Source organism: Coffea eugenioides, chromosome 9 (genome assembly GCF_003713205.1).
Source record: "Coffea eugenioides isolate CCC68of chromosome 9, Ceug_1.0, whole genome shotgun sequence".
Taxonomy (NCBI): Eukaryota; Viridiplantae; Streptophyta; class Magnoliopsida; order Gentianales; family Rubiaceae; genus Coffea; species Coffea eugenioides.
This window is the reverse complement of record NC_040043.1, coordinates 710,926-721,673: the sequence shown is the minus strand read 5'-3', so window position 1 is coordinate 721,673 and position 10,748 is coordinate 710,926.

Here is a 10,748-nt window from a genome sequence, read left to right as displayed (position 1 = left end):
AGGTTGCTTAAATTGCGGGCAATAACACCAATTAATGAGGCTTGATTACAGTTTGTATAAATAATGGGATTCTATAAGTTGAATCTAATGTGATAAGATAGTGGAATTATAGTGGATTAATAATGGGGACTTTGGATAAAATATTTAGAATGAGAAAAGAACTGATTAATTGATTATTGGGAAAACTTTGCTGACACGGAGATGCAAATGCCGGTTTTTGGAACTTTCTTTTTCTTCTCTTTTTTCTCGGCTGTTTGATTTTGAAGTTTGAATTCTGTTTCCATTTTTTTTTTTTGGTACATTTTTGGACTTAAGGAAATGAGTTTTATTTATCAAATTAAAAGTTCAATCAAAAGGACGCTGTCATGCTGAGCTTTGAATTGTAATAAAATTTAATAAGATGTTTTGTTACGTGTCATGACTTTGAGATACATTTACACAAATGGCAAATACTTGGGTAGATTGTAAATCATATGGTTCAAATTCTACTTATGCAACAAAATTTAGACGATATAATCTCCATAAATAAAGTCTATCCAAACTTTTGCCTATACAAATATACCACTTTGATCTAGACTCTAGGCATCTCACTTAAGAAGTGGAAATATACCACTTCTACTTATGTCGACATTCTTGCAAACATGTTTACTTTTCTCTACTAAAACCGGCCCTCAGAATCTTTTATTTAATACCTAAAAGTGGAAATTTGTGCAGTAGTTTCTTCATATTTCCGATACACTTGCTTGAGAGAGCTCGAAGAGTGAGAGTAAAACAAAGCCAAAAAACTAGCTTTGCAAGAAAAAGATTTACTAAAATGGAGCTCCAAGACTGTGTATTGCATGAGAAAGATTAACCATTACTATAACTAGATAACTCTTTTTTTTCCTAAAAATTTACATTTTATTTACTTTTTCCGGCGAGAAATACATTCTTTTGTGTTAATAAAATTTTAAGATGGCATAACATCATTTTGACCCAAAAAAATAGAGTACCATTGTTTGTTTCTTACTTCTTTGTTGGGCATTTTACCTTTTCTTTTTACTTTTTTTAGTTTTTTGTTTAAGTAGGATTTTAAATCCAAAACTTTTTACTTACAATCCCTTCCAGTTCACCACCCGACCCAATCCCTCTCTCGCTTTCCTTTTTAGGTTGTCAGTACCCATTAGATGTGTATATATCTATTGTATGAGGCACGTATATGAAGAATATTTCCGCATTTTAAATTAAGATAATTTTGCAGCATTTGTAGATGTTTTATTTGAACTCTAACAAGTTCAAACAAAACGCTATCATGGAACCACAAAAAAAAAAGGTGGTTAACTCAAGATTCTTACATCATATGCAGGATGTTTTGGTTTAATAAATAAGAGAGTATTTCCCAGTGATTTATTCTATCCCATGCAAATAGGAACCTGAATATTATTAAGTACTTATTTACCGTGGTAATTCTCGTGTAATTATTACCATCTGCATATTTGAAGTGTGACGGCAACTCAATCCCTCCTAGTCATTTTGAAAATTTTGGTAGGTGAGATTATGGTTTTACACACCTTATTGTAGTGTCGAATTCGGTAATACAAAAAATTAATTACTATTAGTTAATAAAATTGTGTCCAATTGTTGTAGTTATCACAGAATTTGATCTATGGTCACATAAATTGACGTTATTTCCTTTTTTTAAAAAAAAAAATCAGTGTAAAGAAACAAAATTGGAATGTTCAACAAGCTAATAACCAAATCAAGTAAGAAATGTGATAAAGGCACCTAATTGCAAACAGATGATAGTGACTGCAGACACAACGTCTGATTTTCTTCCAACAATAAATAATTAAAATGAATAAAGAAATGGATTTCTGTACCCAAATGATAGCGAAAGAATAAAAAACTCAAAGATTATTATGTTGAAAGACATACAAACCTTGATTCTTAATCAACTTTGCAACCATGCTTAACTCACAAACCTTGGTGTTAAAGTTCAAGTTTCTTGAATTCAAACATTGTACTAATGGTAATCCTTGAAAATTTTTTGTTTTTTGGCTCTATTAATGTTTTCTAAAACACGCTACTCTTAATCAATAATGGTCCTCATTTAGAAATTTATTTACCCCATTTATTATTCAAAAATATGCTCTTAATATATCCTAAATTAGTAAAATAAACCAAAACCTCCACTGTCCTTGAGATAAAATAAGTAAAATAAATTAGGAACTTGAAATAAGAACATAAAGATGGCATTAGGAACAAATCTGTATTCTGCAATCTTTTTCCTTCTTTTGTATCTTTATGATGCAAAGTGTAAAGTTTGCAACTCACATTTGGCAATGGAACGAAAAACAAAAAAAGGGCTTCGTTGATTAGCAACGTACCAAGAGAAGACGAAAAAGAATTGAATTATTAAATAGGAAGCAAACAAAATTGCATTAGCAGTAGAAATCAAAACTCTTGAGATGTTCATCCCGTATTCATTGCCATATGTGACGTTGATGTGTTCTATAAATCTAGAATATGGTTGATTTTTCTTTTGTTATTCAAAGTCTATATTTTGTAATATTTTATGTTATTTGCAAAAATTAAATAGTTGATGCTAGTAATTAATCTTTCATCTACAAGCACATAGTCCTTATTCATACATGATAAGCACATAAATAATAAAGAAGACTAAATAAGGAAACATTAAGTAGTTGTTTTTAGATTTTGATAAACCATCTAGGGACATAGAAGTGGAATAGATAAATTGTTCAATTTGTTTAAGGGAAAAGTTAATCACACTTCACTTTTTGTTAACCGATATTCTCATAATTTGTTTTATTATATGGTCTAATAAATAAAAATTTTATGAAAGTATGATTTACAAAAATTGGAGCGCGATTAACATTTTTCTTTGTTTAAATATACATACTAATGACAGATATCATCAGCAAAATAGCTTTACTCTTTTTTTGAAGGATATTTTCTGTCTCAATTTTTTACATTAGTTGGTACCTTTTTTTTTATGGGCGCATTAGTTGGTACTTGGTAATCGCTTGTTAGCTTAATTTTTATTTTGTTTTTGAACCATGATTCATCATTCACAAATGAGGAGAATAAAACGGGCAAGCACTTGAGCTAGCTCAGCCTTTTGAAATCTGTTTGGGTTGGGTTTGTTCTGCCATTTAGGCCCAGGTGACATGTTGGTTGGAAAGGATACCCAATTAAATCTGTCCAGATCCGACACAGACTATCAGTGTTGGTCTATTATTTAGGAGTGGGGTGGGTGAGGAGAGATTAAAAGCCTTCATTTAGTGGGCAAATTAATTACATGACTATGTCAATGGGGTCGGATTAGTCGGAACTTGACTTATTCGACCCAAAAAAAAGTTCGATAAGCCTGACTTAACTTTTTATTGAGTTGGGCTTTTTTTGGACCTGAATATTAGACCTAAATTAGATATGAGATAAACTTGGGCTTTATTGGGCTCAAATTTGATATAGGTCCAACCCTTTAATTAGCATATATATATATATAATATATTCATATATTTATAGATCATACTGATATTTTATATTTATAAGTTATGTGTAAAAATATATTAATATATATAAGAAATATTAAATATACCAAACTATGTCAAAACATTCGGAAGGACAAATCTTAGTACAAGCAAATTAAGAACATTTGAATATATATTGACTATTGATTATGTTTTATTACTTGTTTCCATGTACTTTGAACTAATTAGATGTATTATCTATGAAAAATTTTTGGTTTATATATTTTTTTAATGAATTATTACTGGTTCATGTATCTTTTTAATGTTATGGTTATGTGGACGTTAAATTAACTTTACAACATAATAGTTATAGTAATTATATTAAGAAAATTAAGGAGCAATAAGTGAACTTGAGCTAAACCCGAATTAGACTCGCACCCCAAATATTTTGTGAGCCAAACATAAGTTTCATATTTATTAACTCGAAATTCATAAATCGAAACTCGAAAATAATACTACCTACATGAGTCGAGTCAAGTTGAATCAGTTAAAACTCGACTTAGATGGCTCAATTGACAGTTTTACATGATTGTAACATTTCCGGTTCATTTCTTCACGCTTAAGAGTGCCTCTCCGCTGTTTCCTTGTAAAGTTTGGAGTTTTTCTTGAACACCAAAAAATAAAATAAAATAAGATCAATAAATGCATTTTCTTAGTAAAGTTCTCAAATTTTGCCCAAAAAAGGTTCTCAAATGTCAGCAAGTATCATCCTAAGAGGAGCTATAGCCTCGGTAAATTGTAAAATCGTGTAATTCAGGGGGAAAACGTGAATGCAAATGAATTGATTTACTTTTGTTTTTTTATACAGGAGAAATTTTTTTCACAAATATTAAGATTTATGTTTTTAACTCGAATTGCATTATGAATAGTTTCATGTCTTGCTGTATTTATGAAAAGCAAAAGAAAATTGAAGTAGTGTTCTTATTTGTTAATATTGCTTGCTACCTATATGATCATATGTCACTAAATTTTATGAAAAAACGTGTTGACATCCGTGATTGGTTTAGTTTGCAACACTAGAATGTAATACACTCAAACTGTCACGACTTTACAGAGGAATTGTAGTAAAAATAGTTGTCAATACAACCGTTTTCAAATAATTGTAAACATTTTTCATGTACATATTTTTCAATCATCTTTTTACTTCGTATATATCAAATCGCTGCAGAATTTTTTTTAAAAAAATCCAAAAAAATGTAATCCAAACAATTGTCACAATAACTTGTGTAATTTTAGAACACTATTCATTTTAAAAGGCAGTACATGTAAGTTTTTTTTCTACCATCAGCAGTAAAAACACACACACATCCTCTAATTAGAACGACGCAGAAGGCATCAGTAAAACCGGCCCGAAAGCAATCTAAGGGGGATACACAAAGAGATCGGATCCAGTCAATTGATGACAGGACCGTTCTCTTGTAGACCTTAAACCCAAAGTAACTACCAACGATTTTCAAAGAGCCCGAAAGCAGTACATGTAAGTGACCTCAAAATTATGGGGTATGCTTTGCAGTTTTGCTTTGTTGACTAAATCTTGATTTTTAGTAGCTAAGCAGCTGTTATTGTCGCTGGTCAATAATTGAGAGGGTAGAATAAGGAACCGTAGAACATGCCTTAATAATTCTTATTGGGATTAAACAAGTGATTTGAAAAATTCACTGACATAATTTGCAGATAAATACAGTTGACTTTTTAGTTGTAGGATGGTAGCCGTTTGGCTTTATAGGACGGGGAAAAACTGAAAAGCATCGAAACGACGGCCAACATGATAGTCTACCTAAGGGCTATGTTGAATCTTGACCGTACAAAAGTATGATCAGATTTCTGATTGCTAGTTAGTTGCTGACAAGTGGAGGTATCTTGTGAATTGTGAAAACAAAATTAAAGTGACACCTACTTTCTAGGCTCTTTGGACTGGGGGAGATTCCATGGCGAAAAAGGTGTGCTTGAACAGGAGTTTTGGGTGAATAACCACCAGAAAGGACTAAATCACTCTTTGACCTGCAAGTCATGATTCGAACTCCACCTCCAGTAAACAAAATTCAAGTGATATGCTAGAGCGCCATTTTGATCTATCTATATATCTGCTAGTACTTTACACATGTTTTATTTGAAATATTATTCAAATTAATTATTATAATGTTTTGTTATAATATAATGTATATGAAATAAAAATATATATTAAAAATATATATTAAAAATATTTTTGTGATGTAAGTAAATAGTTTTTTTTTTTAACAAATCATTTCTATCCAAACACACCCAAACCTGTTAAGAGCGTCTCGGTTGGTTTATTTTTGAGAAAAGTGTAATTAATTTAAAAAAGAGTGGGGGTGGAAATTAGGGCTGCAAATGAGTCGAATCGAGTAGAGTTTTGTACTTATCAAATCGAGTTTGACTTAATAACAGGTAGACTTGAGTTCGAGGAGCCAAGAAAATTGAGTTCGAGCTCGACTCGACCAAGGAAAAGCTAGACATGAGCTCGAGTCGACAAAGCTTGCGAGTTGTAGCTCGATTTTTGGCTTGTCAGCTCGTAACATAGATTGAATTTCTGACTTGTGAGTAGCTCATTAACTTGAGTTTCTGAAAATTAATCTAATAAAAATAACAAATAATTATTTTTCTTAATAAATAATAAAATATTAAGAATATATATATGTAATTTTACTATTAAAATAAAAATTTAATATATATATATATACTCGACCTTGCAAGTCGGTTCGCGAGCTAATGAACTTAATATTTTGAATTCGAGTTCGATTTGGCCAACTCGAGCTCGATTCGAGTTCAATATTGATCGAACTCGAATTGGCTCGCGAACGGTTCGGTTCATTTGCAACCCTATCACGAATGGTTTGGTTCGTTTGTAACTCTAGTGGAAACGAATGAGTTGGATGATAGAGGAAAAGAGACTATAAGTAAGATATTTCAAATTCGAAACCTACTACTTAAAAGAAAAAATTGACAAAGAATGTGAATACAGGATACAATAATTATAATCGTGTGTATTTACATGATAAATTAAGCATAAATTAAGTGACACGTAACTACAAACCTTGTAGAATATGTAGGAAACCAGAATACTAATGATTAGTCATATCATGCTAGGAAAAAAGTACTAAAAGATTAGACTGATTAGAGCTAACTTGAGCCAATTGAACGTAAAGCCAACTATTTAACAGGAGAACGTACTACTTTATACCAATATTTATCATTCTTCATTTACAGTTATGCCAATCTTTTCCCTTTTCTGAACTCAAAGAAACTCCTGCGCTCTACTAGACTACTGCTTGTGCTGTAACTGTAAATTCTTAAATAGGAAGCGTGGTCTTCACCATTAGATCCTGGGTAGGTCAGTAAAGAAACTTCAAGCCCTTTGCATAGGTGACCGCTTTGGTCTTCATGAAAATACTGTTTTACAAAAATTATTCAAAACATACTTTTAAAGGACATGGTCAAAGAAATAGAGCCATCTGTATCCCTGGTTAAATAATGTCGTACGTGGTAGGAAAATGCCAAATTGGACAAAGATTTCCAGCCGATTTCTTTTAGCCATAATCAACATTTAGCTTTGTTTCTTCTGTTCATAGTCATGCAGCAGGGCAAGTAGATCACTAGTTGTCTTAATTTTTTCTTGATGAAGTCCACACCTACTTCCTTTTTCCCATGTTTAACGTCTACAATCCTGAAAACAGTAGAAAAGATGGTGCAATACTGTAAATTGTGATCAATGTTGTGCTAAAGGAGCTTGTTTGAGTTAAAAAAGAAAAAGAAAAAAAAAGACAGGTTGTTTGAGTTCACGGGTAGGGATGGCAACGGGGCGGGGTTGGGGCGGGGGACCCCTCCCCCGTCCCCCGCCCCGTTGCCTATTAGTTCCCCCCGTCCCCCGCCTCCCGCTCCCCCCGCCCCGCCCCGCCTTGCCCCGCTTCCCCCGCGGGGGCACCCGCGGGGTTAATAAAATTTTATTATATAATTTTATTATAATTAAATTTTAATAAATAATCAAGTACTAAAATATCAACACATCACCAAATTATTATTCATTGTAATTTTACAATTGAAACTCATAAAAACAATCAAACAGAAGTTATTTGAATACAATCCAATATGATGAAATAAATATAACTAAAATAGTCAAATTTTCACTTTTAGTACAAATGCAATCACTAATTCATCATTGTGTTTGTGTTTTTTTTTGAGAAAAAAGTGTTATTCTATTAAGTGTAATTAGAAATTTAGTATAAATGTATTAGTAAATTTAGTATAACTAATTAATAAATTCTATTAGTAGACATGTATAATTATTCATATAATTGATAATATCAATTATATTACATAAACTAATATACATTATATAATACATCTAACTAATAATATAATTATCATAAGTTTATAACTAATTAACTTACATATAATATATAGTCATTTATATATATATATATATATATATTTTTTTTGCTGGTGGCGGGGCGGGGGATGGGGCGGGGGAGTATACCCCCGCCCCGTTTCTAAGCGGGGGGAAAAAATTCCCCCCCGCCCCCGCCCCAACCCCCGCCCCGTGAGCCCCCCGCGGGCACCCGCCCCCATTGCCATCCCTATTCACGGGCATTAGGATCTCAATATTGGCGGACTAGGGTCTTTGTGACAAATACAGTTCGAAAGAATTACTCTCTCCGTCCTATTATTAATGTCATGTTTTCACTTGATGTTTCAAATAAGAGTTACCATTTTAAAATTAACACATTACTTTTCAATCTTATTATTTAAAAAAGTAACTTTTTAAAATTTCAATTCACATCTAACTAGAGGATATTTTGAATTCAAAGAATACGTATGTAAATTCACTGCTACCGTCTCATCTGGATATAATGATTGCTGTGTTTCTATAAAAAGTTGAATTTTCAAAAAATGACTCTAATATTGGGACAAAGGAAGTATACCTTAGTTTCCTCAAAAATTATGGGGTGGCTTGCTTCTATGAGGATAAGTTTACAAGTTGTCTATGATGAAAAATTCTAAAATCTCTCAGTGGTCAGGTAACTAAGTGATCACCAGTTGGGATTGTAGATTATTGTCATACCAAAGTAACCAATGGACAGTGAAGAGCTTTTAGAATCTTCTCCACCGGGACGCTATCAGGTTTAGAATTCGAATTTTATACCTGATAATTAGAGGTGGGAGGCGTGGAAGGGTAAAAAAAAAAAAGTAATCAATGACCATGATCGCCATGAACGGTTAAGGGGGCAAAAAATCTGGCGAAAATCTGAGATTTTGGACATAATCAATAGTCATTCTCAAACCTCAAAGAAACTGGATGCACATACATATTTAATTACTTCTTAATTGTCCTAAGAAATGACCATTGATGTAGCCACCATTTCACTTTAATAATATCTGCATGGATGATTTTTCTCTAAACCTTCTATTAATTCCTCGACTATATATTTTAATCAATTTACTAACTTCTTTTCTTACAATTCACATGTATATACAAGTCCTGTATTGACAATTCACAAGTAAATATATGAGTTAAGTCCTTCTTCTGCATTGACAATTCACAAATAAATATAAGTTCTTCTCAAATTAACCATCCATCTGGGCTGAAGCAAAATTATAAGATTCCTCGTGGAAAATTTTAATTGCCACTTGTCTGGTTAATTTATATTAGTGAACATTTTCAACTCCCTGACCATACGTGGATTAATCAAATCAACGTTGTAATATAATAATTTAGAAAGGAAAGAAGAAACGTCATGCTATAGGTAATATCAATAGTCTTATTTTTTGGGTGTCTTCTCCCAAATGTTACCACGACAAATCACATCTAATCTAAATTTGGAAAGCCAGATATATATATATAGGTATATATATATATACATGCTTAGCAAATATATTATAGGCAATTAGGCATTACTAATAATCTATGATAAATGGCAAATTTTCTAGACCAAAACTTGAGGTTTATTCGGCTGTTTTAGGTGTGAGTTGGTAAGGAAAGTGAACTAGACATTTGAGATGTCATGTTCAAACTTCAAAGCTCCGTCCCATTCTATCCAAGACATAAAACGCTTGAAGCATCTCAAAGCACCCTCCTTGATTTTTTCAACTACATTAATCTGCTGCCAGACACAAGATTCGAATCTTGAATCTAATAGCGAGAAAGATTCTAGGGAAAATGACCTGTTTCATCCCTCATATTTCACAAAAATATTCTTTTCGTCCCTCACTTTTAAAATGAAGCAATTTCATCCCTGACATTTAAAAATTAAAGCTATTACATCCCTGAACCTAATTTTCAATCTGAATCAAACCATCCAATAACCCAGTAATAAATTTCGGAGATAGAATTGATAGGTCACTCAGTCAATTTCATCATATTCACATGACATTTATCAAACCAAAAAAATAAATATTATGACATAAAGGCCATTATTTGTTTTGGAATAGTCGGGTTTTTCTTTTGAGTAAATCTTTTCATGCACCGTTAGTATATTCGCTTGCGAGTCTAAATGTGTATCATAAATACAAAATTTGGTGCTTAAATTTAAATTGAAATGATATGGTAGGTACATAAAACCATCAGTGTATACAATGACAATGTAGGAATTTAAGTTGAGTTATATTCAAGTTGAGTTAACCAAGTGATCTACCAATTATACCTCCAAAATTTGTAATCAGGTTGATAGGTGGTTTGATTCAGATTGAAAATTGGGTTCAAGGATGTAATAGTTTTAAATTTTAAATGTCAGGGACGAAATTGCTTCATTTTAAAAGTGAATGACGAAAAGAATATTTTTGTGAAATGTAAGGGATGAAACAGGTCATTTTCCCAAGATTCTAATAACCTTTCTCTGACTATTAGACTGAACATTAATCCATTTAGTTAAAACAACTGAAATTAGTCTTATTTTTCAAGATAAATGTCAAATTTTGTTTAATTATTATCCTCGAATGAATTAGGCATTATATTCATCTTTTCTTAATCCATCACAAGTTTTAGATTAGTCCTTATCGAAAGATACAAAGAGAGAAAAATGATTTATGAAATTGGAAGGATATATTGTAATACTACTATAACCCACTATTTATTACATAAGCTTGAACAAGTTGAGTGACTAGAGTAGTATTACATCAAGTTTTTCTTTCTCCCTTTCATGGTTGAAAAGAGCCAAATAATGATGGAAGAGTTTAACTTTAAAGGTGAATCTGAGCCAAACG